The sequence below is a fragment of the Eptesicus fuscus genome, chromosome 8 (assembly GCF_027574615.1).
Source record: "Eptesicus fuscus isolate TK198812 chromosome 8, DD_ASM_mEF_20220401, whole genome shotgun sequence".
Taxonomy (NCBI): Eukaryota; Metazoa; Chordata; class Mammalia; order Chiroptera; family Vespertilionidae; genus Eptesicus; species Eptesicus fuscus.
In genome coordinates, this window is record NC_072480.1 from 58609348 (window position 1) to 58634716 (window position 25369).

Consider the following 25369-nt stretch of genomic DNA (forward strand, 5'->3'; position numbering starts at 1 on the left):
GTAGGGGGTGTGCAGGAGGCAGCTGATCAATGTTTCTCTCTCATAGATGTTTCTAACTCTCTATCCCTCTCTCTTCCTCTCTGTAAAAAATCAATAAAATATTTAAAAAAAAAGACTTAAATCTTTCTTAGGAAGGATACTATTTTGATGAGCTTGAGTTCAAAATTAATGTTCCCTATCATCAAATCAATTGCATATATTCATCTGTAAAAATCATCCTTAGCTCATGGGCTCTACAAATCAGGTAGCAGGCTGGATTTGGCCTTCAGGTCAGAGTTTGCCACCCCTGATATAGGGGATCTCAAAAGTCTTCTCCATTTCTACCCTTTTATGAGTCTACCTGTATCAATGCTAAAGTTCCTTAGCTACCTCTGTTTTCTCTTTAGGTAACATTGAGAACCCAAAGTACAAATCCTGAACCTAGCCCCATTCACCCACACCACCATTACTATGTGTGCATCTTTCACAAAAACTAAACAATACATGGCTAGACAAGTCCAAAATGAGTTCTTATATTCCTGAACAGATTTCTTTAGAGTAAAACCAAATGAGTTCTTTATTGCCTCTTGAGATAAAAAGACTATTAAGAGTCAACAGTGCTTCAGAGATTAACTAAAATAAAACATATAAAGGTTATGTGTTCTTCTAAAAAGGATATAAGCAGGAATTTAAGATCACAAGCAATTAGCTATTTTCAGACTATGAATAAGACATATTATTAAGATTCTCTTTTATCCACCCATGTGGGAATACTAGATACAAATATCTTTTTTTAATCAAAGTTTCCATCTTAAGTAAAAACAGAGAGAGGGCACAATTAGTTGAATCAAGTCATTTGCTTTTGCCCAAAGGTTGCCTCTTGTAATTAATTCAATTGACTAGTTTAATTTCTTTATCTATTCATTAGGGCATTGATGGGGATATTATCATTCAGTTTAAGCATTGCTTGGGATCCATTTTCTCTAATCTCTAAACTCAGAACCACTGCAGTGCCTCTAGTTCCTATGCTGTATACTATGTGGTATTACTGCACACTCTAGTCTAAGCATATTTATTGTGAGTGTTGTGCACTTGTGCATCTGGTCAAGAAGGGAATCAAGGTGCTTGGCCATCAGCTATGTGGAGAGGTGAAACCTTGATTATCTGCACACAGTGTGAAACCAGAAAAATCTTCCTGTCTGCAGGGGTGGAAAATTAGCTCCTTCCACTTTCTTTTTGCATTTGCTTTGGAGATTGCAGCAAAATTCCCTGAAGGAGGTGTAATGGCAACTTTACGTCTTATCTCTGTCACTGATATTTCTCCTCTGTGAAGGTCTCAATTCCTCCAATCTCTGTTTGCTACACTGAAATAAAGATTTACTCTTTATTCTTTATTTCTTTTTCATTTTCCAATGATGTAAAATGTACATACGACAGATTATATAAAGCGCACTAATTTTAAGTGCACCTCTCAATGAATATTTATATATATATCCCTGTGGTAACATCCCCAGATCACAAGAGAGAACATTTTCTATACTCCATTCAGTCATCCCAGAGGTCAACACTCCTCTCCTTTATCTCACCATAGATTAGATGTGTCTATTTCTTAAAATTTTATGGAATAATTTATTAGTCCTCTGTGTGTCTTTTTATTTAAAATTATGCCTCCAACTAGATATGTTCTTAACTATAAGAATAGAAATAGCCAGTTTGGTGTCCAGAATTTATAAACCCAGGTCATTCACCTCCTTAGAGAATATGTGAAAACCTACCATCTACATGAATGAATGTAAATAAATGAATTAACCAAATATCAATAACGATACACTGTTTCTCATCTGTTATCTGTAAAATTGCAATTTTTCATAGGTAGAATTTTAAGTTCAGCTATAACTTCATATAAAATACAAATTAAAAAAATAAATTGTAGATTTTGCATGTTTCAGTGATTATTGATAATCTCTGAATTTAAAACCTACCTAGGAGTCCATAATGATAAATTGTTTTATTTTAAGAAAACTTATAATTTTTATCTACTTCACTTCATACTTTGTGAGCCTAATTTTTTAGGAATCATTAATTCACTTTTCCTAGGTAGCTATTATATATTGTTTGGATTTCCCTTCATGTCATTTTTTTTCTTATTTATCACAGCCCTTCTGTTTTTGAATCATTTTTTATGTACAATACTAATTTCATTTACCATCCCTGGGTTTAAGAATGATATTTTATTATTATTTTTGCTTGATTTATCTTTTTCTTGAAAAACAATTTTTCCCCATAACCAGTTTCCCCCAACCACACCTTCCTGTTATTTACCAGTTCCCGACCCTGGCCAGTGGAATTCCTTCCACTCCTTTTCCTCTGTCTTCCCACTCCTGCTCATAATTCATATTCTCATCATTGGAGCCCTGATTGTACTGATGATCTAACACTGCTGCCTGGTCCACCCTCTCCCAGCTGCAATTCATCTACTATATACTCCCTAAACCTCTGATGGTGCTAGGCAAGTCCTCTGAAATCGGCATTTCCCCAACTTCAAGACTCTATGGATTCATTTTAAAGAAAAAAACACCCTATAGATCACCAATGTTGATGTAAATTATTTTCATTATAGTATAATATAAGTAATACTAACATGAGCCTATGTATAAATACATAAGCTCATGTATAAATGCATGTAAATATGAAATCAACTAAATTGTCAAGTAACACTAACAAACTTATGAAACTAACATAATTCCAATGATTCAGATGAATAAAAATAAATTTCCACCCACTATGTGAATATGGTACTAATTGCTACTTTTTGTACATAGACAAGCCTAAGAAGAGTGTTGGGAGGGTTTCATTACCTCATGGAATACAGTATTATGGCAGGACTATAAATAATGTCCTGTAATGTGAGATGATGTAATCCTCCCAACATTTTTCTTCCTTCAAAATATTCTAAAATATTTATGCCTTCTTCTGCCGCAATGTCATTTACCTTCCCTAGTTTCAAATGCATCATTTACCTCTTAAATCCACCTGGTTTCTTTTCTCATTAGTTCACTAAAATTAAAGCGGTGTTACCTGATTACCATGCAATGAATGATAAACACACACAAATAAAATAATCTTGCAGTCTGCAGATAAGGGGCTGGCATCCAGATGGCACAGAATATGTTTACATTATGTTATAGATTATTATTTAAATGAAACCCAAAATGTGATATATCTGAAAATATGTCACAGGATCTGAGTTTAAACTCATTGAATTAAATAATCCTATATTGTTTCTGTGTTTGTACCCAAATAATTAAGTAAACTGTTTTCTTATTTATCACAGTCCTTCTATTTTTGAATCATTTTTTATGTACAATACTAATTTCATTTACCATCCCTGCATTTAAGAATGATATTTTATTATTCTTTTTGCTTAATGTTTAAATGTGTTTGTATGTGTGTCTCGTTTCATTAATTAGATTTAATTTTCCTTAAAGGCATAAGTATGGCTAAACCCCTTTGTGCTTTTAGACTCTGGTTTGAAACTTGTACATATTAATCTTTATAAGTTCTCATTGATTAATTATTGAGTTAAAAATGACTTTCATTGCTTGTTCCACTGTTTTCTGTCTTCTCCTGCAGCCAAACTTGATTCTCTAATGGCTCACTCTTTTTCTTACTGCAAAATCTCCCCACCTTAAAAAAGGCACCACAAACATTCTCACTTCCATAACCTTGTTCATAATATTCTTTTCATTTAAAAGAACTTCTCTTCTGACTGTGTTACTACATTTTACATTTCTTATCTGAATTCTTTATATCTTCTATTTCTTTGCAGGGACTTTTTTTTCCACCTGTCTCTAGCAGGTTGTAAAGTGCTGGTTGAAGCATTTTTATGATGGCTGCTCTAAAACCTTTGTCAGGTAATTCTAACATCTCTGTCATCTTGATATTGGCGTGTGTGTGTGTGTGTGTGTGTGTGTGTGTGTGTGTGTGTGTGTGTGTTATTAAGGTTGCATTTTCCTGGTTCTTGGTTTGATGAGTCACTTTCATTTGAAACCCAGACATCTTGGGTGTTAAATGTTCGGAGATCTAGTTCCAATTTTGAGCTTCTATTTTTGCTGGCTTCCACTGATATTCCCTTGCCTGTAAGAGCACCACCCCTTTCCTGGCAGGTGTGGGTAAAGTTACATTCCCTACTTGGCCTGTTGACACTTAAGGGGAGGTACCCCTAATTAATTCCACCAGGGTTGGGAGTTCTAGCTTCCCATTAGGCCTCTACTGACACCAGGAGAGTGGGGTGTCCTCATTACCACAGGGCTGGCAATGATAGTTCTCACTCTCCTCGAGGCTTCTTTGATGCTATCCTAGTCAGGCAATGGAGCAGTGGGAGGGGGTGTGAAAGTCCAGACTTCCCCCATGAGCCCCAATGACATAACACAGTGGACCTCATTACATCTGTTTAATGTATCCCCTGCCAAAAATAAGTGTGATCAAGAAAAAATATATATATTTAAATCCAATGCTTCATTTCTTACTTTGTGTATTTTCTTTTCTTCTTCCCATGGAAGGATGTGTTTAAATTAGTACCAAACTATAATAAGAAAGCAAGTAATGATAATTTCTGTGCATTCAGAAATTGGGAATTCTTTATTCTTCTTTCTAGTCATTGAAATTTTTATCTTCTTTTAAATAAATTGCTAGAAATAGAGAACCTCCATTATATCCTTTCTTATATTATAGAAAAATATGGGAAAAAGTAATGTTTCCAGAATTTAGAATAATATATTACCTCTGAATGAAATATACATTGTCTTTAATACTCATTATCAGCCTGTGTGTGTGTGTGTGTGTGTGTGTGTGTGTGTGTGTGTATTTTGTGTGTTTGGATGAAGCCCAGCCAATTGAGCCAGACTGGCAAGGGCTCAGCTTGTGTGTTTTAATGGTAGGATGTACTTTGTAAGCTCGCTTCTATTTCCTTGTCAACTAATAATCTTGTAATGGCAGGTAAAGTCATTACTATAGAACCTTCTAGAATTGGAGGAACCGGAATGTATTGCTTTTTTTTTTCTAAATCAATTGCCAATTTCCTGGGAATTTGTGCTCAGTGAACATGACTGAAATCTATTTCTGAAGATACAGTTCACTCTCTTAATGATGAATTCTGAAATATAATTAGACATCTGCAAAAAAGATTTCCTTTTCTAAGATTTTTAGATATGCCAATGGCTCTACTGACTCTTTATTAGAATAACATTTATGAAATAATTTAAATAAAATCACAATATTATTTTGCAAGTACAAACCTTATACTTTCATATTTATAAGTGTTTTTTACCATCTTATCAGGCCTTCTAATTCTCTTGAGAAAATTGCAATGATCTATTAACTAGTTTTGTTGTTGTTGTTGTTTTGTTTTGTTTTGTTTTTTTGCTATCAGACTGTTTAATAGCCTACCAACCCATCTCCTATTTTCTATTTACAACAGTGATCCTTGATTTCAAATTCCATCTGTTAAAAATACTCCAGTGACTTTTAAATACCCAAATAAAAAATCCCACATCTTTCACATGTCAAACAAAGTCCTTCATGGGTTAACCCAGTCAGTTTTCAATTCACATAGTCTCTACCTGGCCTTGTAGGTATAGCCTTGTAAGGTTATAGCAATCTACATCTTCCAAGTACAGGTATTTCATACTTTTAACTGAAGCACCTTTCCCTCTTGCATAACTGGCAATGCTCTGTACATTTTTTAAGGCTGATTTAAACATAACTTTCTGTACTAAGGGAAAATTCTGACATTGCTTAGGTGTGAATAATGCATAGTTGAATAAATGCATACATCCTACCCTCTTGGATGCCTTCTCTGTTCACTCCCTTTTGAATCCCTCCCATCAGATGAGATGAAGTTCCCTAGTTCTACCATAACAAACTGATTTAATATCTAAGTCCATCCCTAAACTATGTAATTTTCAGCATGGTACCTTCTCTTAATCTCCCATTTTACTCCTAAATCTAACCCAATTTAGCACAGAGATGCATGCTCAATGCATCTGGGATTTAAATAGGGAGACACAATCAAAGGCTAAAAGATTCAATTAACCAGGTGGATATTTTCTTTTTCCTAAGGAAACATTTTTTTTTAATCAGTTAACTTGATATGAAAAAAGAAAGCATTTCTTTTGGAAGAGAATACTTAACATGTAGGAAGAATTTTTATTGATGAGGGATGTTCAATATACTAAAAATTTATTTTAAATAAAGTTGCCTCCAATGTTACAAATAAAGAGAAAATTAATTTATTTGTATAGAAAGTTGTGCCAATTTTGTCTAGGCTGAAAGGACACCAGCCATACGTTCCCTTTGTCTTCCATTTCTTTATACTGAAAATGAGATATCAGGCAATTGACCCACCAGTGTTTTTAATGAGTCACAGTGTTTGAAGCCTATGAACTAAGTAATCTCATTCATTTCTGGTCTTGTCCTGCAGCTCGTGTTTTATATAAGACAGTTTGAAACAAAGAAAACAGAGCTCTTTAATAAACTTCACTATTAAGTACAACTGAGCCATTTCAGGGAATAATTACACTTCACAGAAGAGAATAAAAAGCATAAAGTGTAATTTTTCTCAAATAACAAAGAGGTAGATGACAAAAGAAGCATAAATGCTAACATAGTGACCAATAAACAAGTACTTATTGGCATCTAAGAGAGTCACTATAGTACAACTCTTTGCAGTTTAGTTTTTGCTTCAAATAAGCCAGGTGTAAGTCAATTGTGGTGTATTTTAAAAATACACCCTTGTATTTTTCCCCTAAATTGCACTGTAGCCATAGAGCTGCTAATAATTTAATGCTTTCTTAAAGGTCACACCGGAGGCTAATGACCAAATTCAGGCTGGAACCCGTTGTCCAGCTAGTCCCCAACCACCAGGTCCTCAGGTCTGCTTAAGTACCTGCAATCACAACTTCCTGTGCATGCTTTCTTCCTCTCCTTTCTCAGCCTCTGCCTTGGTACAGGCCTATGACTTCTTGCCTCAACTTTTTCAATAGCTTCTTAGCTGGATTCTTTTCCTGCCACTCCCATTTATTTAATTCACTAGAGGTCCGGTGCATGAAATTCGTGCACGGGGGTGTGTCCCTCAGCCCAGCCTGCACCGTCTCTAATCTGGGACCCCTCAAGGGATGTCTGACTGCCCGTTTAGGCCCAATCTCAGTAGGATCGGGCCTAAACAAGCAGTCGGACATACCTCTCACAATCCAGGACTGCTGGCTCCCAACTGCTCCCCTGCCTGCCTTCCTGATTGCCCCTAATTGCTTCTGCCTGCCAGTCTGATCGTCCCCTAACCACTTTCCTGCCAGCCTGATTGATGCTAACTGCTCCCCTGACAGCCTGATGGCCCCTAACTGCCCTCCCCTGCAGGCCTTGTCACCCCTAACTGCCCTCCCCTGCAGGCCTGGTATCCCACAACTGCCCTTCTCTGCAGGCCCAGTCACCCCCAACTTCCCTCCTCTGCCAGCCTGGTAACCCCTAACTGCCCACTCCTGCAGGTTTGATCACCCCCAACTACCCTCCCTTGCAGGCCTGGTCCCTGCCAACTTCCCTCTTCTGCTGGCCATCTTGTAGTAGCCATCTTGTGTCCACATGGGGGCAGTCATCTTTGACCACATGGGGACAGCCATCTTGTGTTTGGAGTGACAGTCAATTTGCATATTACTCTTTTATTAGATAGGATAGAGGCCTGGTGCACGGGTGGAGGATGGCTGGTTTGCCCTGAAGGGTGTCCCAGATCAGGGTGGGGGTTCCCTTGGGGTTTGGGGTGGCCTGGGCAAAGGGCCTGTGGTGGTTTGCAGGCTGGCCACGCCCCTTTGCAACCCAAGCAGAGGCCCTGGTATCTGGGATTTATTTATCTTCTATAATTGAAACTTTGTAGCCTGGAGCGGAGGCCAGGCCAGTCAGAGTGGGCGTGACGCTTGGCTTCCTCCATTGCCAGGGAAAACCCAAGCCTCCTGCTCACTCCATGGCCACCGCCATCTTGGTTGGGTTAATTTACATACTCGCTCCTGATTGGCTGATGGGCGTGGCTTGTGGGTGTAGAGGAGGTATGGTCAATTTGCATGTTTCTCTTTTATTAGTGTAGATGCTTGTAAGAGTTATAGTTGTAAGGCACAGATCTAACCATCTTGTGCTCCTGCTTTGAAAACCTTCTTTAACATCAATTTTAAATCGGTTTCTGGTAAATCCTACAGGCTGTTGTTAGCCACCTATAAGTTTTCATGTTCTTAATGAATGTTTATTCATCACAAAATCACTTGTCAGCATCTATGCTGTGGCAAGCCTAATAGGTACTCATTGCTGTTTTAGAGAGATGCGGCCCCTGCCCTTTGGGAGCTTACATGTTGCACTAGTTTCCTTTGCTGCAGTAATAAATTACCAAAAAGTCAGTGGCTTAAAACAACATAAATTTAGTATCTTACAGTTCTGGAGGCCAGAAGTCCTAAAGCAAGGTGTGAGAAGGACTGCCCTTCTTCTGGAGACTCTAGCAGGCAAACCATTAATTCCTTTGCTTTCCAGCTTCTAGGGCCGACCAGCATTCTTAGCCTTTTTGTTCCATCTTCATGTAAAGTAACATATTCACAGGTTCTGGGGATTAGGACACAGACATATTTTTTGGGGGGGGAGGGGCAATTGTTGTATACACCATACTTGCCTAACAGAATGGGCAGATATCCCATGATGTTTTAAAATTATTCTTACTGTTCTGTATTTTACAAAGTTTATCATACTAATATATAGTACTATTTCTAGTTATGGAAAAAAGTTTGGATTGTGAAAGTCATACCCTATCCACTTATTAGGTGAAACCCAAAGTCTTTATCATGACATAACAGAGCCAGGCAGACCTGTCAACATCCCCTCTTCTTGGCTTAAGTCCTCTAATTCTCCCCCACATGCACTTGATTGAGGTCACAGTAGGGATACTCACTATTCCCTTAACAGACTCTTCTTTTTCCTAAGTCTCTGCTTCTTACTTAAAAACTGGGAAAGTTTTACCCCAATCTTTTAATGTAAATGTCTTACTCAAATGTCATTCTTTTGTTGGCTCTTCCCTGATACTCTAATATGGTATTTTCTGTCTCCTTTGTGTTTCCAAAGCACAGAACCTACTTTCCTGGCACTTTACAGAATTATTTATGCCCTAGATCAGCCTCCACATGCCCCCAGGACAGGGATTATATCCTTTGATTTTCTTTATACCCAGCACTTACTAGAGAGTTTAGCACCACCGATGAATAAAATTTAACGTGTGAGTGACTACATTAAATAATGTTTCTTTGGGACTGGTATACTCCAAAATATGTCTACTAATGTATCCTTGAGGCTACAGGATGTGGCAAATTTATCGAACTATTAGGATGTTTAAATTATTTTCATGGGAATGAAGCAGTGCTCCAAGGTTATAACTCAATACTGAAAGTGCAGACTTTCCTGACATTTTGTTAAGGTAAACATGTACAAATGTAAAAAAGGGGAAAAAAATATGCACAAATGTTTTGTTCAAATTCAAATAATGTAACTTATTTTTAATAAGGTGATCTTTTTACATGGCTTTTTATGATATGCTATATATTGTATATGTTTTATAAAGAATGCTTCAACTTGTTGACTTCTCAGATTGTAGCTCAGAGTGTGTTTTGTAATGTGTAGATTTCTAGACAGGAATCAGTCCTTAGAGGTGCCTGTTTTCTAAGGAGTTCTATGGCTTGGCCTGTACACAGTTTTCTCCCTACCTAGTACCCACCAGATTCAGAATAATAATTCTTAAAAGTCATTTCAAGTTGGGTCTTAATTAAGATTAAATATTAAATTAAATTGAATGGCTTACATTATGGACTGAATGACATATTACTTATGAAACAGATAACATGTACTTAATCCAGTGACATTAACTCTAAAACACATATTCTCCTAATATTAGTTTCAATCCCACCTCACTAAGGAAGTGGTGAATCTGGAAGATCTGGGGAAGGAATCATGGCTATTCTGGTCTCATTCACATCCTCAACTTTTATTTCATTATCTTGAGTTTTGCCACTGATCCTTCTCTGTATCCTATGTAGGTTAATTTAAATGAGCGCATCATATCAGACTTGTATTTTCATATTAAGTGTAGCAAGTTCTTTTCTCTATCTGTATTCATTCAAAATGACAGAGTATAAAATGTCATCAATAATTTAGAAAGCAACTCAATCCTTGATAATTATTTGCCTTTGTGTGCAACTGTGAAATACTAGAACATAGAAGTGTAACTCCCCTCTGTGTTATTCCTTATAATGCTTATTGTGTGTGTGTGTGTGTGTGTGTCTTTGAATTCAACCCCTTCTCTCTCCCTGCCCCCTCTTTCTAAACTTCAAAGCTAGGAGGGGTTACATAGACTAGCCTGATAATTTAGTTGGAAGAAAGCAACTACCAATTTGAGTACCATCTGGAGAACAATAAAACATTGACTTCACATTTTCCCCTGGTTACATTAGCAGCCATCCTTCCTTCCTAGAGTAGCAACAGCTATGCCTTTTAGTATAAAAAGTATACAAAAGAATACAAGTTTAAAACATTAATTATCACTTGACCCAGAAGTAATTGCTCTGCAACAGATGATTCAGACTAACTAAATTTGTAATAAAAATTCATAAGCCAGATAGCCCATTTATTTATATTATTTAGAAATATTGATGCCAAGTATTTCAGAACACTCTCATATGACAATAAGTGATTTTACTTGCAGAAGATAGCCTTTTTCATACTAATTTTATAATCAAGAAGTTGCCAGTGGAAAGTTAAGTCAGTGAACAAAGTTAAGCAATCTTTTTATATCACCAAGCTACAAAATTTTCATCTCTATTACAGGTGTATTTGCTAAGTAGACCATTATGTTACAGTCTGTTTACTGTACAATTTCCTTTACTTTTCCTGTTTTGGAAGCTATTTACTAAATATTATCCTTTAAATTGACCTGTCCAAAATCCTGTGTGATTTAAGACTTCAAAATATTTATCAATTATCACTGTATTATCTTAGATCATAGTTTATTTTATGTTTCATTGTATGTCAATGCACTCTACTACATGAATCTCATCAAAGAGCTCTCACCTTGTAATTATTTCTAGTTTATTTATGAAGTTTTATCAATAGACAGTTCATAAAACTCTGTATCAGTGATTTGTTCATTAGCTTCAAGGTCAGGAGGAAATTTTTTTTCTAAAAATATCACCATAATCTTGAATCCAGACCTTAGTCTAGAATCTAGACCTGAGATTACATACTCTTAGAAGATCTACATCTTCCTCCTATAGAGCACATTTTGTTAGAATATTATAATTGCCTTTAAATAATAAAAACAGATCAACAGCAAGATAATAATAAACAGAAAACACTATGAAAATATATTATCTTAGAATGTCAGATATTTAATCAAACTAAAAATGAAAATTTTTTTTTCATTCAACAGCAAATATTTATTTATTTATGATGGCCATTTTCCAGATTACTCATTTATTCAATAGATTTTTATTACATACTAGATGCCCAGTGCACAAAATTTGTGCATGATTACAGTCCCTAGGCCTGGCCTGCGATCAAGGCCATCTTCCCCAGCTACCTGCAGCTGGCCCTACCCCCTGCCACCACCCACCCCAGGTTCCCAGTTCACCATCCAGTGATCAGTGCCTGATGGCTGGGGGAAGGGACCAAGAGGCCAGTTGTTCCCACCTGCTCGCCGGCCCCACCCTCGCTGCAGGTGGCCATCAGGCAATCGGAGCCTGCCAGCTGGGGAAAGGGACCAAGAGGAGATCAGTGCAACTCCTAGTGACTGGTCCAGTGATCGTTCTGGTCATTCTGCCATTAGGGTCAATTTGTGTATTACCACTTTATTATATAGGATTATTATAGACAACATATTTTGGGGCCAGAGATAAATGATGCTAGTTTTGAAAGTAGACAGAATATCTTTTAAATGAAAACATTTTTATCTCAAAAAATCTTGGGGTGTATGTAATATGGAATATGCTATGTCTACAAAATTCCATAACTTCAACACTTGCTGGCATTCTAATATTTGATGAAACTGAGCAGAAAGAAATTAGAAAATTTAAAGTGTACTCTTTTAATTTTTATTTTTAAAGAAGTTCATTTCAAGAATGATTCAGTTTCTCCATTCGCTGGGTTCTGAGCCTGCAGTTATATTTGGGATCTTTGGTATGTGCTACTACCGATCCTGGGTTGCAGATGAGGGTAGATGTGAGTGCAGACGATGATAAGAAAAGGACAGAGAAAGAGCAAAATGAAAATGTTTTATACACAATGGTTCCTTCTTTTGAAGGCAGTGATGTTATTTTAATTATTTGGGGGGAAGAAACAAAACACCATAATTTTGTTCAAAATTCTCTAACTTATTTTATCATGTATATCTATATTACATGAATCATTTCAATTCCTTTAAAAAACTTGTGTAAGTCAAGGGAATTGACACTTAATATTAGGAAACCTATGACTATTTAAAATAAATGCACACATACCCACACGCTCATACACATCTTCACATCAAAAGTTTATGACAATGCAGATAGGGCTTTTCTTAACAAAGTAGCTATGTTGAACAACACTAAGTATTCCTTAGAGCAGAGTTATTGAGCCAAAATAATAAAGTAATAACTCAGAAAAAGATAGGCCCATATCAACTTTCTCTGGCTAATCTGAATTCTGGAATAGTAAACCAATAAAATGATTAGAAAAACCTGATGAATTTTTGGAAATTTACACATTAGCTGCTATAGTAACAAATGATACTTTTAAAATAAAATTAATATAGTATCTTTGTATATATATATATTATATATATATATATATTTCATTTCTAAAATTCACAAATACTGATTACAAAACAATTTTATTCTGTGTAATATTTTCTTTCAGTTTTTAAAATTAGAATCAGATAGTGTAATAGTTTATAAATTATAAAATTAAAACATTTCTAAGTATTTGATACCATTTCCTAAACACTTTAAATTTCTTCATGAACATAATGTGTATACTTTGTGGCACCAAATCCATACAGGAATCTGAATGTTATGTGCACAAATATCATGTATACTCAGAAGAGTCTAGTTTTTATTTATTTCTATTAGAGGGTTGTTTAGTAGAACTCTAGGTGGTTTAGCTCAGTGGTTGGCAAACTGCGGCTCGCGAGCCACATGCGGCTCTTTGGCCCCTTGAGTGTGGCTCTTCCACTAAATACCATGGCCTGGGCGAGTCTATTTTGAAGAAGTGGCATTAGAAGTTTAAGTTTAAACAATTTGGTTCTCAAAAGAAATTTCAATCATTGTACTGTTGGTATTTGGCTCTGTTGACTAATGAGTTTGCTGACCACTGGTGTAGCTCATCTACTTCCAAACATCTGTTTCCAGTTCTTATGCATAAGTCAAAAAAACTCCAACAGAGTGTTTGACGGACCCATTTGTAAAATTAACATTGAGAGGAGCATTTCTATTACTATTGCTATTTCTTAGGCACCATGTCAAATATTATCAATGAATGCAAATGGGAATATGTAAAATAAATAAGGTCAAGCTTGCATTATTGAAAACCTTACCCAAATGTTTGTTTTAGTGGAAAATTCCCCTGAGTATTAAAAATGTTTGCAACAGATTGTGCACTGTGACTGATAGGCAGAGATAGTAAAGCTATGCATTAGTAGCTGCTGCCAGCCAAGGATCAACTAGAAACTCAGATTGAGCAGCTGTGAAGCTACAGAGAAAGTTAATTGCCAAAATAATTACAAATAATGCATACAAAAATTAATTCCCACACAATTTTCAGGGGTAATAATATTATGGAGTTTAATATAGTGTGAAAGGCATTCTGGCCCATTGGCCTATGAGTGAATAAGTGGATGAAAGAAGGAAGGATGGGAAGGAGGGAGGGAGGAAATCACACATTCACCATCACCATTCATCTCCCGCCCACGATTCTGAACGGGCTGCTTTTTCACACCCCTCGCTTTTTTCCTTGCAGCCTTTCACAAATCCTTGTTGACTTGCTGCCCTGTGTCTTGGATATATAGTAATATAGAAAGTAGAATTATCCTTGCCCTATGGTACTTCTACTCCACAATAAAAATATGCATAACAAACAGGTAATTCAGATCATGACAAGTTATGTAAAGAAATTAGAATGTGATAAGAATGACGTATAGAGATCCAAGATGGCGGCGTAGGTAAACATGTTAACTGCTGCCGTCCACAACAGTTTCATAACTACAACTAAGAGACAAAACGTTTATCACCCAGAACCACGGGAAAAGCTGGCTGACTGGAAGCTCTACAGCTAGACAGAAAGAGAAAAGAGAATTCAGGGCACAAACGCTGAAAAACTGAGGTACAGGGGCGCACGCGGGATACGAGCTGGTAGCGGAGCCCAGCTGGCGAGCTGGCTGCGGAGCCCGGTTGGCAGCGGGCGTTGCTTTCTTCGGCCCGAAGAGAGACAAGCTCCCGATCTCTCTGAAATCCACTTTCTGGGGAGAAACTGGGCTGTCTGCCATTGGGTTGGAAAGTGAGGGTGGCTTGCTTGCAGAGCTGTGCACAAGAATAACCGTTTGCTGTGCCAGGGTGCGAGATGTGGGGACGTGGTCGAGAGGGCTCACGGCCAGCCATTGCTGTTTGCCATGCCCTAGGCTAGTGACGCCCTGAGACTCTGCCCTGCACAATCTACAAACACACCCAAGCTCCAAGCAGCAGCTTTTGCATATGAATGGCCTTCTCTATTGCAGTTTAACCCTAGTAAACTTGCAACCCAGTACAGACAGCGCCAAAGCCTCCAAGCTCCAAGCAGGGAGGAGAGGACTGTGGTTCTCACTGTAGCACCTGCAGGGCAGCCTCAGACAGTAGCTGACCTGCACACCATTGGAGATCCAGAAGCCAATGCACCTAGTGGTCAGTGTGAGACACCAGATTTCAACTCCTCACATCCATAAGCGGCACATTCAGGGAGGCAGACTCAGTGAGCACCAAAGCCCTACTGAAACAAGTCCTGCACCATAAGTGTGTCTCCAGCACAGCAGTTCTCCCATTATAGACACAGCGGGTCCTCACAGCCAATTGGCCTGGAGGTCAATTCCTCCCAGTGTACCAACAGCAATCAAGACTTAACTACACCAAGACTTTGCACTCAGTCCACAAAGGGTTGCACTAAGAAAGACCACCTTGGGTGATTGGGGAAGCTGAGCTACTGGCCCCTATAGGTCACCTACCACACCAAGCAACTCCATCAACACAGGGAGGCAGCCAAAATGCGGAGACACAGAAGCATGTCACGAACGGGAGACATGGAGGAAAGTAAACTACTGGACGACACAGTGTTCAGAACCACATTTATAAGGTTACTCAAGAATCTTCTAAAAACCTTTGAGAAACTTGAAGAGACCTCCGAGGAACTTAGTGAGACCTTCAAGGACCTTAATGAGAATGCCAAAAAATGGAAAAGGACCAGTCAGAAATTAAGCATACACTGTCTGAAATAAAGAATATACAGAAGCTCAACTGTAGATCAACGTACCCCAAAAGTCAAACCAAAGATCTGGAATATGAGGAATCAAAAAACACCCAACCAGAGAGGCGGAAAGAAAGAATAATCCAAAAGTGTGAGGATAGTGTGTAAGGAGCCTCTGGGATGGCTTTAAGCGTACCAACATCCAAATTTTTGGGGGTGCCAGAAGAAGAGAGAGAGAGCAGGATATTGAAGGCCTATTGGAAGAAATAATGTCAGAAAACTTTCCCTACCTGGTGAAAGAAATAGACTTACAAGTTCAGGAAGCGCACAGAACCCCAAACAAGAGGAATCCAAAGAGGACCACACCAAGACACATCATAATTAAAATGCCAAGGGCAAAAGACAAAGAGAGAATCTTGAAAGCAGCAAGAGAAAAACAGTTAGTTACCTACAAGGGAGTACCCATACCACTGTCAGCTGATTTCTCAACAGAAACTTCGCAGGCCAGAAGGGAGTGGCAAGAAATATTCAAAGTGATAAACAGCAAGAACCTACAACCAAGATTACTCTACCCAGCAAAGCTATCATTCAGAATTGAAGGTCAGATGAAGAGCTTCACAGACAAGAAAAAGCTAAAGGAGTTCACCACCAAACCAGGATTACATGAAATACTGAAGGGTATTCTTTAAGAAGAGGAAGAAGAAAAAAACAGTAAAGGTAAAAATTATGAACAACAAAAAGACATCAAATACATACCTACCAACAATGGAATCTAAAAATCAAGTGAATAAAAATTCTGAAGAACAGAATGGACTGGTGAACATAATAGAATCAGGGACATAGAAAGGGAGTGGACTGATAATTCTCAGGGGGAAGAGGGGTGTTTGGCATGCGGGAAGAGATTAGACAAAAATCTTACACCTATGGATGAAGACAGTGGCGGGGGTTAAGGGTATGGGGTGGGGTGGGGGATCAGGTGGAGGGGAGATATGAGGGGGGAAAAAAAAGGAACACCTGTAATAATCTGAACAATAAAGATTTATTATAAGAAAAAAAAATAATGAGGTATAGTGTCAATGGCATATCAGTTGGGGAAGGCTTCTCTGAATAATGAAATTTGAACTGAATCCTAAAGAACATGAAAGGAGAAATCCTTTTTGACATTAGAAATGAGGATAATTGTGAGTTGAGAGAGCATCATGTTCAAAGACCATAAGGAGGCCAACCATGTTCATCACAGTGAAATCTATATATTTAAAAGCCTATGACCATTACGACCAGATGACCGGACAACCAACCAGTAGCTATAATGTGCACTGACCACCAGGGGGCAGACACTCAATGCAGGAGCTGCCCCCTGGTGATTAGTACGCTCCCACAGCCAACCTTCTGTGGCCAGCCAACCTCCTGCGGTCCCTCCCCACAGCTGGCTGGCCCCAATCAGCCCTAATCTCTGGCCAGGCGAAGGGACCCCACCTGTGCACGAATTCGTGCACTAGGCCTCTAGTACTAAATAATAACCTGATTTTTATTTCACTTTTCATGAAGGTAATTAGATCCTGTTATCTGTGTCTGTGACTAAGAACTGGTTTGTTTCTTGTTACTATACCCAAAATCTAAGATATTAAAGGCACCTCTGAGCTGCAGACATTTATATAACAATAAGATATTATGGACTTTATATTATAAATAGCTGAAGCTCTGGCTTACTTTTGAAAGGGGATTCTCTTTTCTGACTTATAGCTCATGATTTTAGAGATGAAATCAGGTACCCCATTTACCTATGCTTTTATTTTCTACCAAAGGATGGACAATATATACCATATTTTTGGGCGTTTAAGATGACTTTTTAACCCAGGAAAATCTTCTCAAAAGTCGGGGGTCATCTTATATGCCGGGTGTCCTCTTATAGGGCGGGTGCTGAAACTTCCAAGCTGGACTGGAGAATCTACAGTCGCCGAGCTCGAAAACGGCCGCACTCCATTCATTTCAATGGAGCCGGACGGAGACCGCAAGTGTCTCCAGTCGGCTCCTTTTTGTGCCGCATACGGTCTCCGTCCAGCTCCATTGAAATGAATGGAGTGCAGCCGGGTGCTCGCCGCATATGGTGGGGATGCGGCCACAGCCGTTTTTGAGCTCCCCCCCACCATATGCGGCGACCATATGAAAGCAGCAAGGGCAACGCTGTATAAGTACGGTAGAAGAAAATCCACTCACCAGGATTCGTGGAAAGGAGTGACTTAACGCGGTTCCTGATGACAAGGTGAGGGGCGCCTCACCGGGAAGGTGTAAGTGAAGGGTGGAGCAAGCTGCAGGCGTCCAGGATGCCCGGGGTATGGAAAAAACAGATAGAGCAGCGCTGTGCCCAGAAAAACACATTTAAAGATCGCATTCGAGAACAGTGGAATGAATGGATGGTTCGCAGTTAAAAGTCATTCACAAAAGGGGGAAACATGCGTGCTCCACAGTTGGATGTTTTGTGCAAGTTTGTCATAAAAGCCTGGAATGATATTGATGCAGAAACAGTAATCAAGTCTTTCAAGAAGTGTGGCATATCAAATTCTTTAGATGGTATGGAGGACGACTACTTGTGGCAAGATGAAGAGGAAGCCAAAGCTGAGACCACACCATCTGATACGGAATTCGATCCATACGATGACTGCCTTACAAATGTATCACAAGATGTCATTGATGTACTTATGATATCAGATGACGAATAGGAGGATTTTGAAGGCTTTTAAAGGGAAACTGTCATGCCAGCAAAACCTGTAAAAATACTATAGCTTGTAGTTATGATGGGCGTTGCTAACTCGCCAGGGACTTGCCCGGCACTTGCTCTCTCTCTATTGTTTGTTATCTTCCTCCTATCAGCATCAGTTCCAGTTTGGTTGACAGCTTAGAAAACAAACAGCATGGCAGCTCCCATGGGTTTATTGTCTTATCCTTCCTTTCAGCTTTAGAGTGAATTAGGAAAAGTTTAATCCACTTGCACTGTTTTATGTTTACATGTTTGATGACAAACAGCCTTATGTTTATAAGTGACAGTTTTCCTGCTAAGTACCTGCATGTCATAGGCATTTGAATTAAAATTACCATATTGAAATCAAATCTGATGGTTTTTTTTTATTTTTATTTGGTGTGCATTGGAAGAGGGGTAGTCTTATATGGTGAGTATATCCCAAACTCTATATTTTAACTGGAAAATTTGGGGGTCGTCTTATACGCCCAGTTGTCTTATACGCCGGAAAATACAGTAATTACTAGAGGCCTAGTCCATGGATTCATGCACATTGAAAGGAAATTAATCAGAAGAAATATTTTAAAGGCCAGAGAGGGGCCATGGGAGATTGCCCGGCTGGGGAGGAACCTTGGGAGGGCTCCAGAGCATGTCTGGCCTGTCTCACTCAGACCTGATCAGCCAGACCCCAGCAGCAAGCTAACCTACCAGTTGGAGCATCTGTCCCATGGTGGTCAGTGCATGTCATAGCAGCTGGTTGAATGGTCAAATGAATGGTCAGATACTTATCATATTAGGCTTTTATTATATACTACTAGAGGCCTGGTGCACAAAATTCGTGCACTGGAGGGGGGAGTGTCCCTCAGCCCATCCTGCACCCTCTCCAATCTGGGACCCACTCAAGGGATGTCCAACTGCCCATTTAGGCTTGATCCTACCTGAATCGGGCCTAAACGGGCAGTCGGACATACCTCTCACAATCCAGGACTGCTGGCTCCCAACTGCTTGCCTGCTTGTCTTCCTGATTGCCCCTAACTGCTTCTGCCTGCCAGCCTGATCACCCCCTAACCACTCCCCTGCCAGCCTGATCGATGCCTAACTGCTCCCCTGCCAGCCTGATTGCCCCTAACTGCCCTCCCCTTGAGGCCTGGTCACCCCTAACTGCCCTTCCCTGCAGGCCTGGTCACCCCTAACTGCTCTTCCCTGCAGGCCTGGTCCCCCCCAACTGCTCTTCCCTGCAGGCCTGGTCACTCCCAACTTCTCTCCTCTGCCGGCCTGGTCACCCCTAACTGCCCTCCCCTGCAGGCTTGATCGCCCCCAACTACCCTCTATTGCAGGCCTAGTCCCTCCCAACTGCCCTCCCCTGCTGGCCTGATCACCCACAACTGCCCTCCCTTGCAGACCTGGTCCCTCCCAACTGACTTCCCCTGCTGGCCATCTTGTGGTGGCCACCTTGTGTCCACATGGAGGCAGCCATCTTGTGTGTTGGAGTGATGGTCAATTTGCATATTATTCTTTTATTAGATAGGATAGTACTGAGTTACCCTCAAGCTATTTGCTTAGGGAGTAATGCAGTACTATAAAAAATTTTATGAAACCAAATGATCAATAAACTTCAATATTGTACTGATGCCATACTAATAGTTCATATATTGTCATTTTAAATATTAGCTACCAAACATTTCTACTGTTTAATCATTATACTCTAAAAGAGCTCATGCTGTTTTTACCTTCCTGATTTTTCTTTTGAAGAGATTGACCTTTCTCCCATTTTCCAGCTGGTAAAGTCCAAAGTATGTTTCAGAGATTACCTGCTCCATGTACTTGGTATAATTTCTAATGGCAGAGTAGCTGTTTTTAAAGTAATATAGGATTTGGGTCAAAACTACAATTAAACTCCTCTTACCTAAAAGTTAAGCATTGCACAGGAATGCTTCATGGGGAATATCAGCCATTTCAACAACAAAGAATTATTGACAATTTGGTTTCAAATATTTAGGCCATTCATTAACAGTGAGTACCCTTCATGCAAAAGAAAATCAGTCAAACAAATAGGTTGATTTATACTTAGAGAAAGAACTAATGAATGTCACCATAATTTTTAGTGAATGAATCAGCTCTGCTGTAATTATAATTAGTGGCATGTCCTGTTCTCAGTCTCTTAATGATCATCTGTTATATGATCATTTCAAAGTTTATTTTAAAAAGTTGTCCTGCCTCTAGAGTGGTAAATTTAGCTATGATGAAAATTGCCAAAGAGAGTGTGACTAATTATTAAACTCACAGATGTTGCCAGAAGATTCATTGCATTCACATCTCTTTTTTCTCTCTCACAATTTTAATGAATGGATTGATAGTACCAGTCTATCTAAAAGGTCACTTCATGTGTGACATTCTTTTGGTAATCTTTCCATCACTATTATGACAAGAGCAAATGTCCAACTCTTGTGTGGTCTACTTTTGAAAACATTTAGGAAATGCCAAGCTGTTGTAGTTCTTCTAGTCACGAAATGTAGCAAGAAGCTGGGGATTATTTTTATCTTCCTTCAGCATGGATCAACAGATGATGATGCTTTCACAAGTCAAATTTAACCATGAAAAACTCACCCAGTGCTCTCAACCTATATCAGGTTAGCTTTGGTGTTGAAGAATTAATCACTTTCTAGGAGCATATATTCATACAGGCAATAAGCACAAAACAATTATCTAAATATTAAGCATGTAACTGAAATTGTTATAGTCTATATTTATTATGTACATATTTGATGCCTGATTATCCTCTCTCCTCCAATCTGAAAATGAGTGAAGCGAACCCTCACAAAATAAAGCCTTTCTCATCACTTGTATATAGTTATGCAATGGGGCATAGAGGGATGGGAACCATTCACCAGTTTTCCATATTCTTCTCTCCAACTTGTAGAGCTAGCTCTTGTGTGTGAAGCATTTCCTTTCCACAGAAGAAGGTAGCTGAGAAAACTCATCTTCCTAAATCATGAAACCACAAACATTTCTAAGAGAAATAAAATAGCTCATGTCACATCTGTGGAGTTGAAATTATCATGGTGGGGTAAAACGATTAACTGCAGTTCTCCATGGAATATACACTCAATCTGGGGATTTATCATGTAGTGGTTTGGTTTGTTTGTTGAAAGCCACCTGAAATGATCTTTCCACCATTTATGTGTTTAGTCCATTAAGAGGTGACATATACATATGGTGGTAAAATTTAGTGCCTAAGAGCATAGACTCAGGAGACAGACTGCCTCTAGGCAAACCCCAACCTGCAATTTACTAGCTACATATCTTCAGATAACACCTTGTGCAATAACAATCTCCATGCCTCAGTCTCTTCATCTGTAAAACGAGGCTACTAAGTACCTCCTTGATAGGGTTGTTGTGTGGATGAAATGAAACATCATATATTAAGTGCTTATACTGAATCTGGCACATGAGAAGTTCTGTGTAAGGGTGAACTTCCACTGCTATTATTGCATGTATTTCCTAGGTCTCAATTACTCAAAAAATCAGCCCTTCTCAAAATATGGATAGTAAACGCTCCCCAGTGATGGATGCAATAACACTCAACTGGGGTATGGATTGGAACTTGGTAGCGCTGATGCCAAATGTTAATTAATTTGAAAAATTGATCTACAATAAGTATACAAAAGGTTCATACAAATAAATCATGGTTATTTCCAGGAAGGAAATTGTAATCCCATGGTGGAAAGAAGCATACTGGACTTTTAATAAAATGTAGGAATAAAGGCATGGGCATAATTTATTTCCAGGGGCCTTGAAAAGGTTTTATTGGGACAAAATATTTGGACTAAAATTTGAGAGAATATCCATGATTTCAACAGGTGGGTATGATTGGATAATGTAGTTTGCTGTGGCTAAGTAGTCAGAGATGTGTAACAGGAGACAGACAAGTAGATTGTCTTGATTGAGAATTATGGGAATCTTCAAGTCTCACTAAGGAAACTGACAAATCTTCAGATAAGAGAGCCAATGAAAGTGTTTAAACAGAGCAGAGATAAAATTGGATTTGATTGTTAGAAATATAATGCTGGCAGTAGTATAAAGAATATACAAGAGACTGTTGGTAAACTATTTCAGTAAAATGGTGCTTTGAATTCATGCTTTGAACTTCCACATTCACCTCAAATACAGCACAAAAATTATAAAGTAAAATAAATATCAGATGTAGCCACACTCAAAAGCAAAGTAATATTCTCTGGATCAGATATGGAACCAAAAAGAGTGGTGAGAACGGTGGCATTAAGCTCCACCCCACTGGCATTTAGATCCAAAAGCAAGAAGAGTTGCTTGTAGGGTAATGAGGAAATGAGGACCCTGAGGATGGTGAAGGGATGCTGCCAGACTCTGCAGTAGAGGGGTGGCCCACAGACCTCACTGCTCCCTGCACGGAGCCTGGGAACAGCTGCCCCACTAACTGGAACTTCAGCTTATACACAGAGAGAGCTGAAGAAAGCATGAAAACACCTGGACTGGACTTGGTCTGAATTAATCTCTCTTTTACCAACTTCATGCAGAAGGAGGAGCCTCATTAAACAATTTGAAACCTATTATTGGACTTAAAGCCGAGGGAATATAGAAGTCAAGATAAGACCCCCAAAAGAATACTCTCAATAGTAGAAGAAAAATTACCATCAAAAATGAATTCATTTTTGCACCTAAATGATGATAACTGCATGATGATAACTCTATGCACCTAAAAACTGACAACATTGGAAGATGACAGAGGAATCACAAACTGTCTTTCAAATAAGAAAATTACAACCCCAAAGTGTAAAGTTAATAGCACCTGTTACTATAAAAAGAATGATAAATTATGAAAGAAAATATAAAGCAAGAGGAGGGGGACAAAAATTTCCCTCAGAAAACAAGAGAATAAAAATTGTGGTGATTGGGGGCCGTCGTCCCTTCCGGGGAGCGGTGGTCCCCACAGTGTCCGTCCGGCGGCTCCCCACCCCGCCCCCCACGGCTCGAGGTGATGCTTCTCCAATAACAGGTGGTGGGGAGCAGCTCGGTCGAGGCCAGCACTGCACAGCCCTCCTGCCACCACCATGCGGGCTGAAGGGACAGCCTGGAGCGCTTTTGCAGCCCGGGCAAGGGCTGGGGACTGCGCGCCCTGCAGCCCTTCCAGGCGGGGGACTTGCTCTTCTCCTGCCCGGCCTACACCTACATGCTCACGGTCAATAAGAGGGACAGCCACTGCCCACTGCCCACTGCGAGCACTGCTTCACTAGGAAAGGATTGTCCAAGTGTGGGAGATGCAAGCAGGCATTTCACTGCAACGTGGAGTGTCAGAAAGAAGACTGGCGCATGCACACGCTGGAATGAATGTTCTCCCATGGTTGTTTTGGGGGAAAACTGGAACCCCCTCCGAGACCGTAAGGCTCACTGCGAGGATTCTGGCCAAACAGAAACGCCACCCCGAGAGAACACCTTCAGAGAAACTGCTAACCGTGAAGGAGTTTGAATCGCATCTGGATAAATTGGACAAGAGAAGAAGGATTTGATTCAGAGTGACATTTCTGCTCTCCATCACTTTTACTCCAAGCACCTCGAGTCCCCCGGCAGCGAGAGCCTGGTAGCGCTCTTTGCACAGGTTAACTGCAAGGGCTTCACAATTGAGGATGAAGAACTGTCTCCTTTGGGATCAGCAATATTTCCCGATGTTGCATTGATGGGTCACAGTTGTTGCCCCGATGTCATTGTGACCCACAAGGGGGACCCTGGCGGAAGTCAGAGCCGTACAGGAAATCAGCCCGGGAGACGAGGTTTTTACCAGCTACATTGACCTCCTGTATCCCACAGAAGACAGGCATGACCGGTTATGAAATTCTAACTTCTTTACCTGCGAGTGCCAGGAGTGCACCACCAAAGACAAGGATAAGGCCAAGGGGACAATCCGGAAGCTCAACAACAACCCCCCCCACACACACCCAAGGCAGAGGCCATCCGGGACATGGTCCGATAGGCGCCCAGGTCATCGAGGAGTTCCGGAGGGCCAAGCACTACAAGTCCACACTGAGCTGGCAGATCCTTTCCTAGTGAAGCAGCAACGTGTATATACTGCACATGATGTACCAAGCCATGGGCGTCTGCTTGTACATACAGGACTGGGAAGGAGCTCTGCGATAGGGACAGAAAATCATTAAGCCCTACAGCAAGCACTCCCCACTGTACTCCCTCAACGTGGCCTCCATGTGGCTGAAGCTGGGAAGACTGTACATGGGCCTGGAGAACAGAGCTGCAGGAGAGAAAGCGCTACGAAGACCATGCGATCATGGAAGTGGCTCACGGCAAAGATCAGCCGTACATTTCTGAGATCAAACAGGACATTGAAAGCCACTGAAACGATGCCAATGTGGCAGTTTTTATTTAAGTTATCATGCAGAAACCTTCAAGGATTTGAATATTTCAAATAGGATATATCACGCCTACATTTCTGTAAAATCATTGCCATGAAAACACTGTGTGTACTTAAACCTTACACATGGTTTACTTGGAATTGGTCTTAATTTTAATAAGATCACAGTCATTTTTTAATGCTTTTTCCCCTAAGAAATGATGGCATGGTTTAATGGATGATACTTGGGACAGGTTGAGTTTTGAAAAATGTGATTAATTTTTTTTCCCTTCATGCCTATTATTATAATGTGAACAAATCTGAATGATGAAAGAGAATGAAAAAGGGAATAGTATTTGAAAAAAAAATTGTGATGATTAAAGTGGGAAAAAATTAGATGCATCCTATATAATAAAAGCCTAGGTGGCATCTTATGACATCATCACAAGATGGCTGCTATGACATCGTCACAAGATGGCCACCACAAGATGGTGGCGCCACAAGATGGCGGCAGTTGAGTGTGACCAGGCAGCAGGGGAGGGCAGTTGGGGGCGATCAGGCATGCAAAAGAGGGCAGTTGTGGGTGACCAGGCCTGCAGGGGCAGGCAGTTAGGAGTGACCAGGCCGGCTGGGAGGGCAGTTGGGGGCGAGATCAGGCTGGCAGGGAGGGCAGTTGGGGGTGAAATCAGGCCGGCAGAGGAGGGCAGTTGGGGGTGAAATCAGGCCAGCAGGGGAGGGCAGTT

The 25369-nt window shown here is 39.9% G+C and overlaps 1 protein-coding gene and 1 pseudogene across 1 annotated transcript in view; both read left to right on the forward strand.

Moving 5' to 3' along the window:
- GPC5 (glypican 5) overlaps positions 1–25369 on the forward strand; it is a 1351161-nt gene that overhangs the window by 1245853 nt on the left and 79939 nt on the right. The gene's annotated exons all lie outside the window — the stretch shown is intronic.
- LOC103299639 (N-lysine methyltransferase SMYD2-like) lies at positions 21310–24632 on the forward strand (annotated as a pseudogene).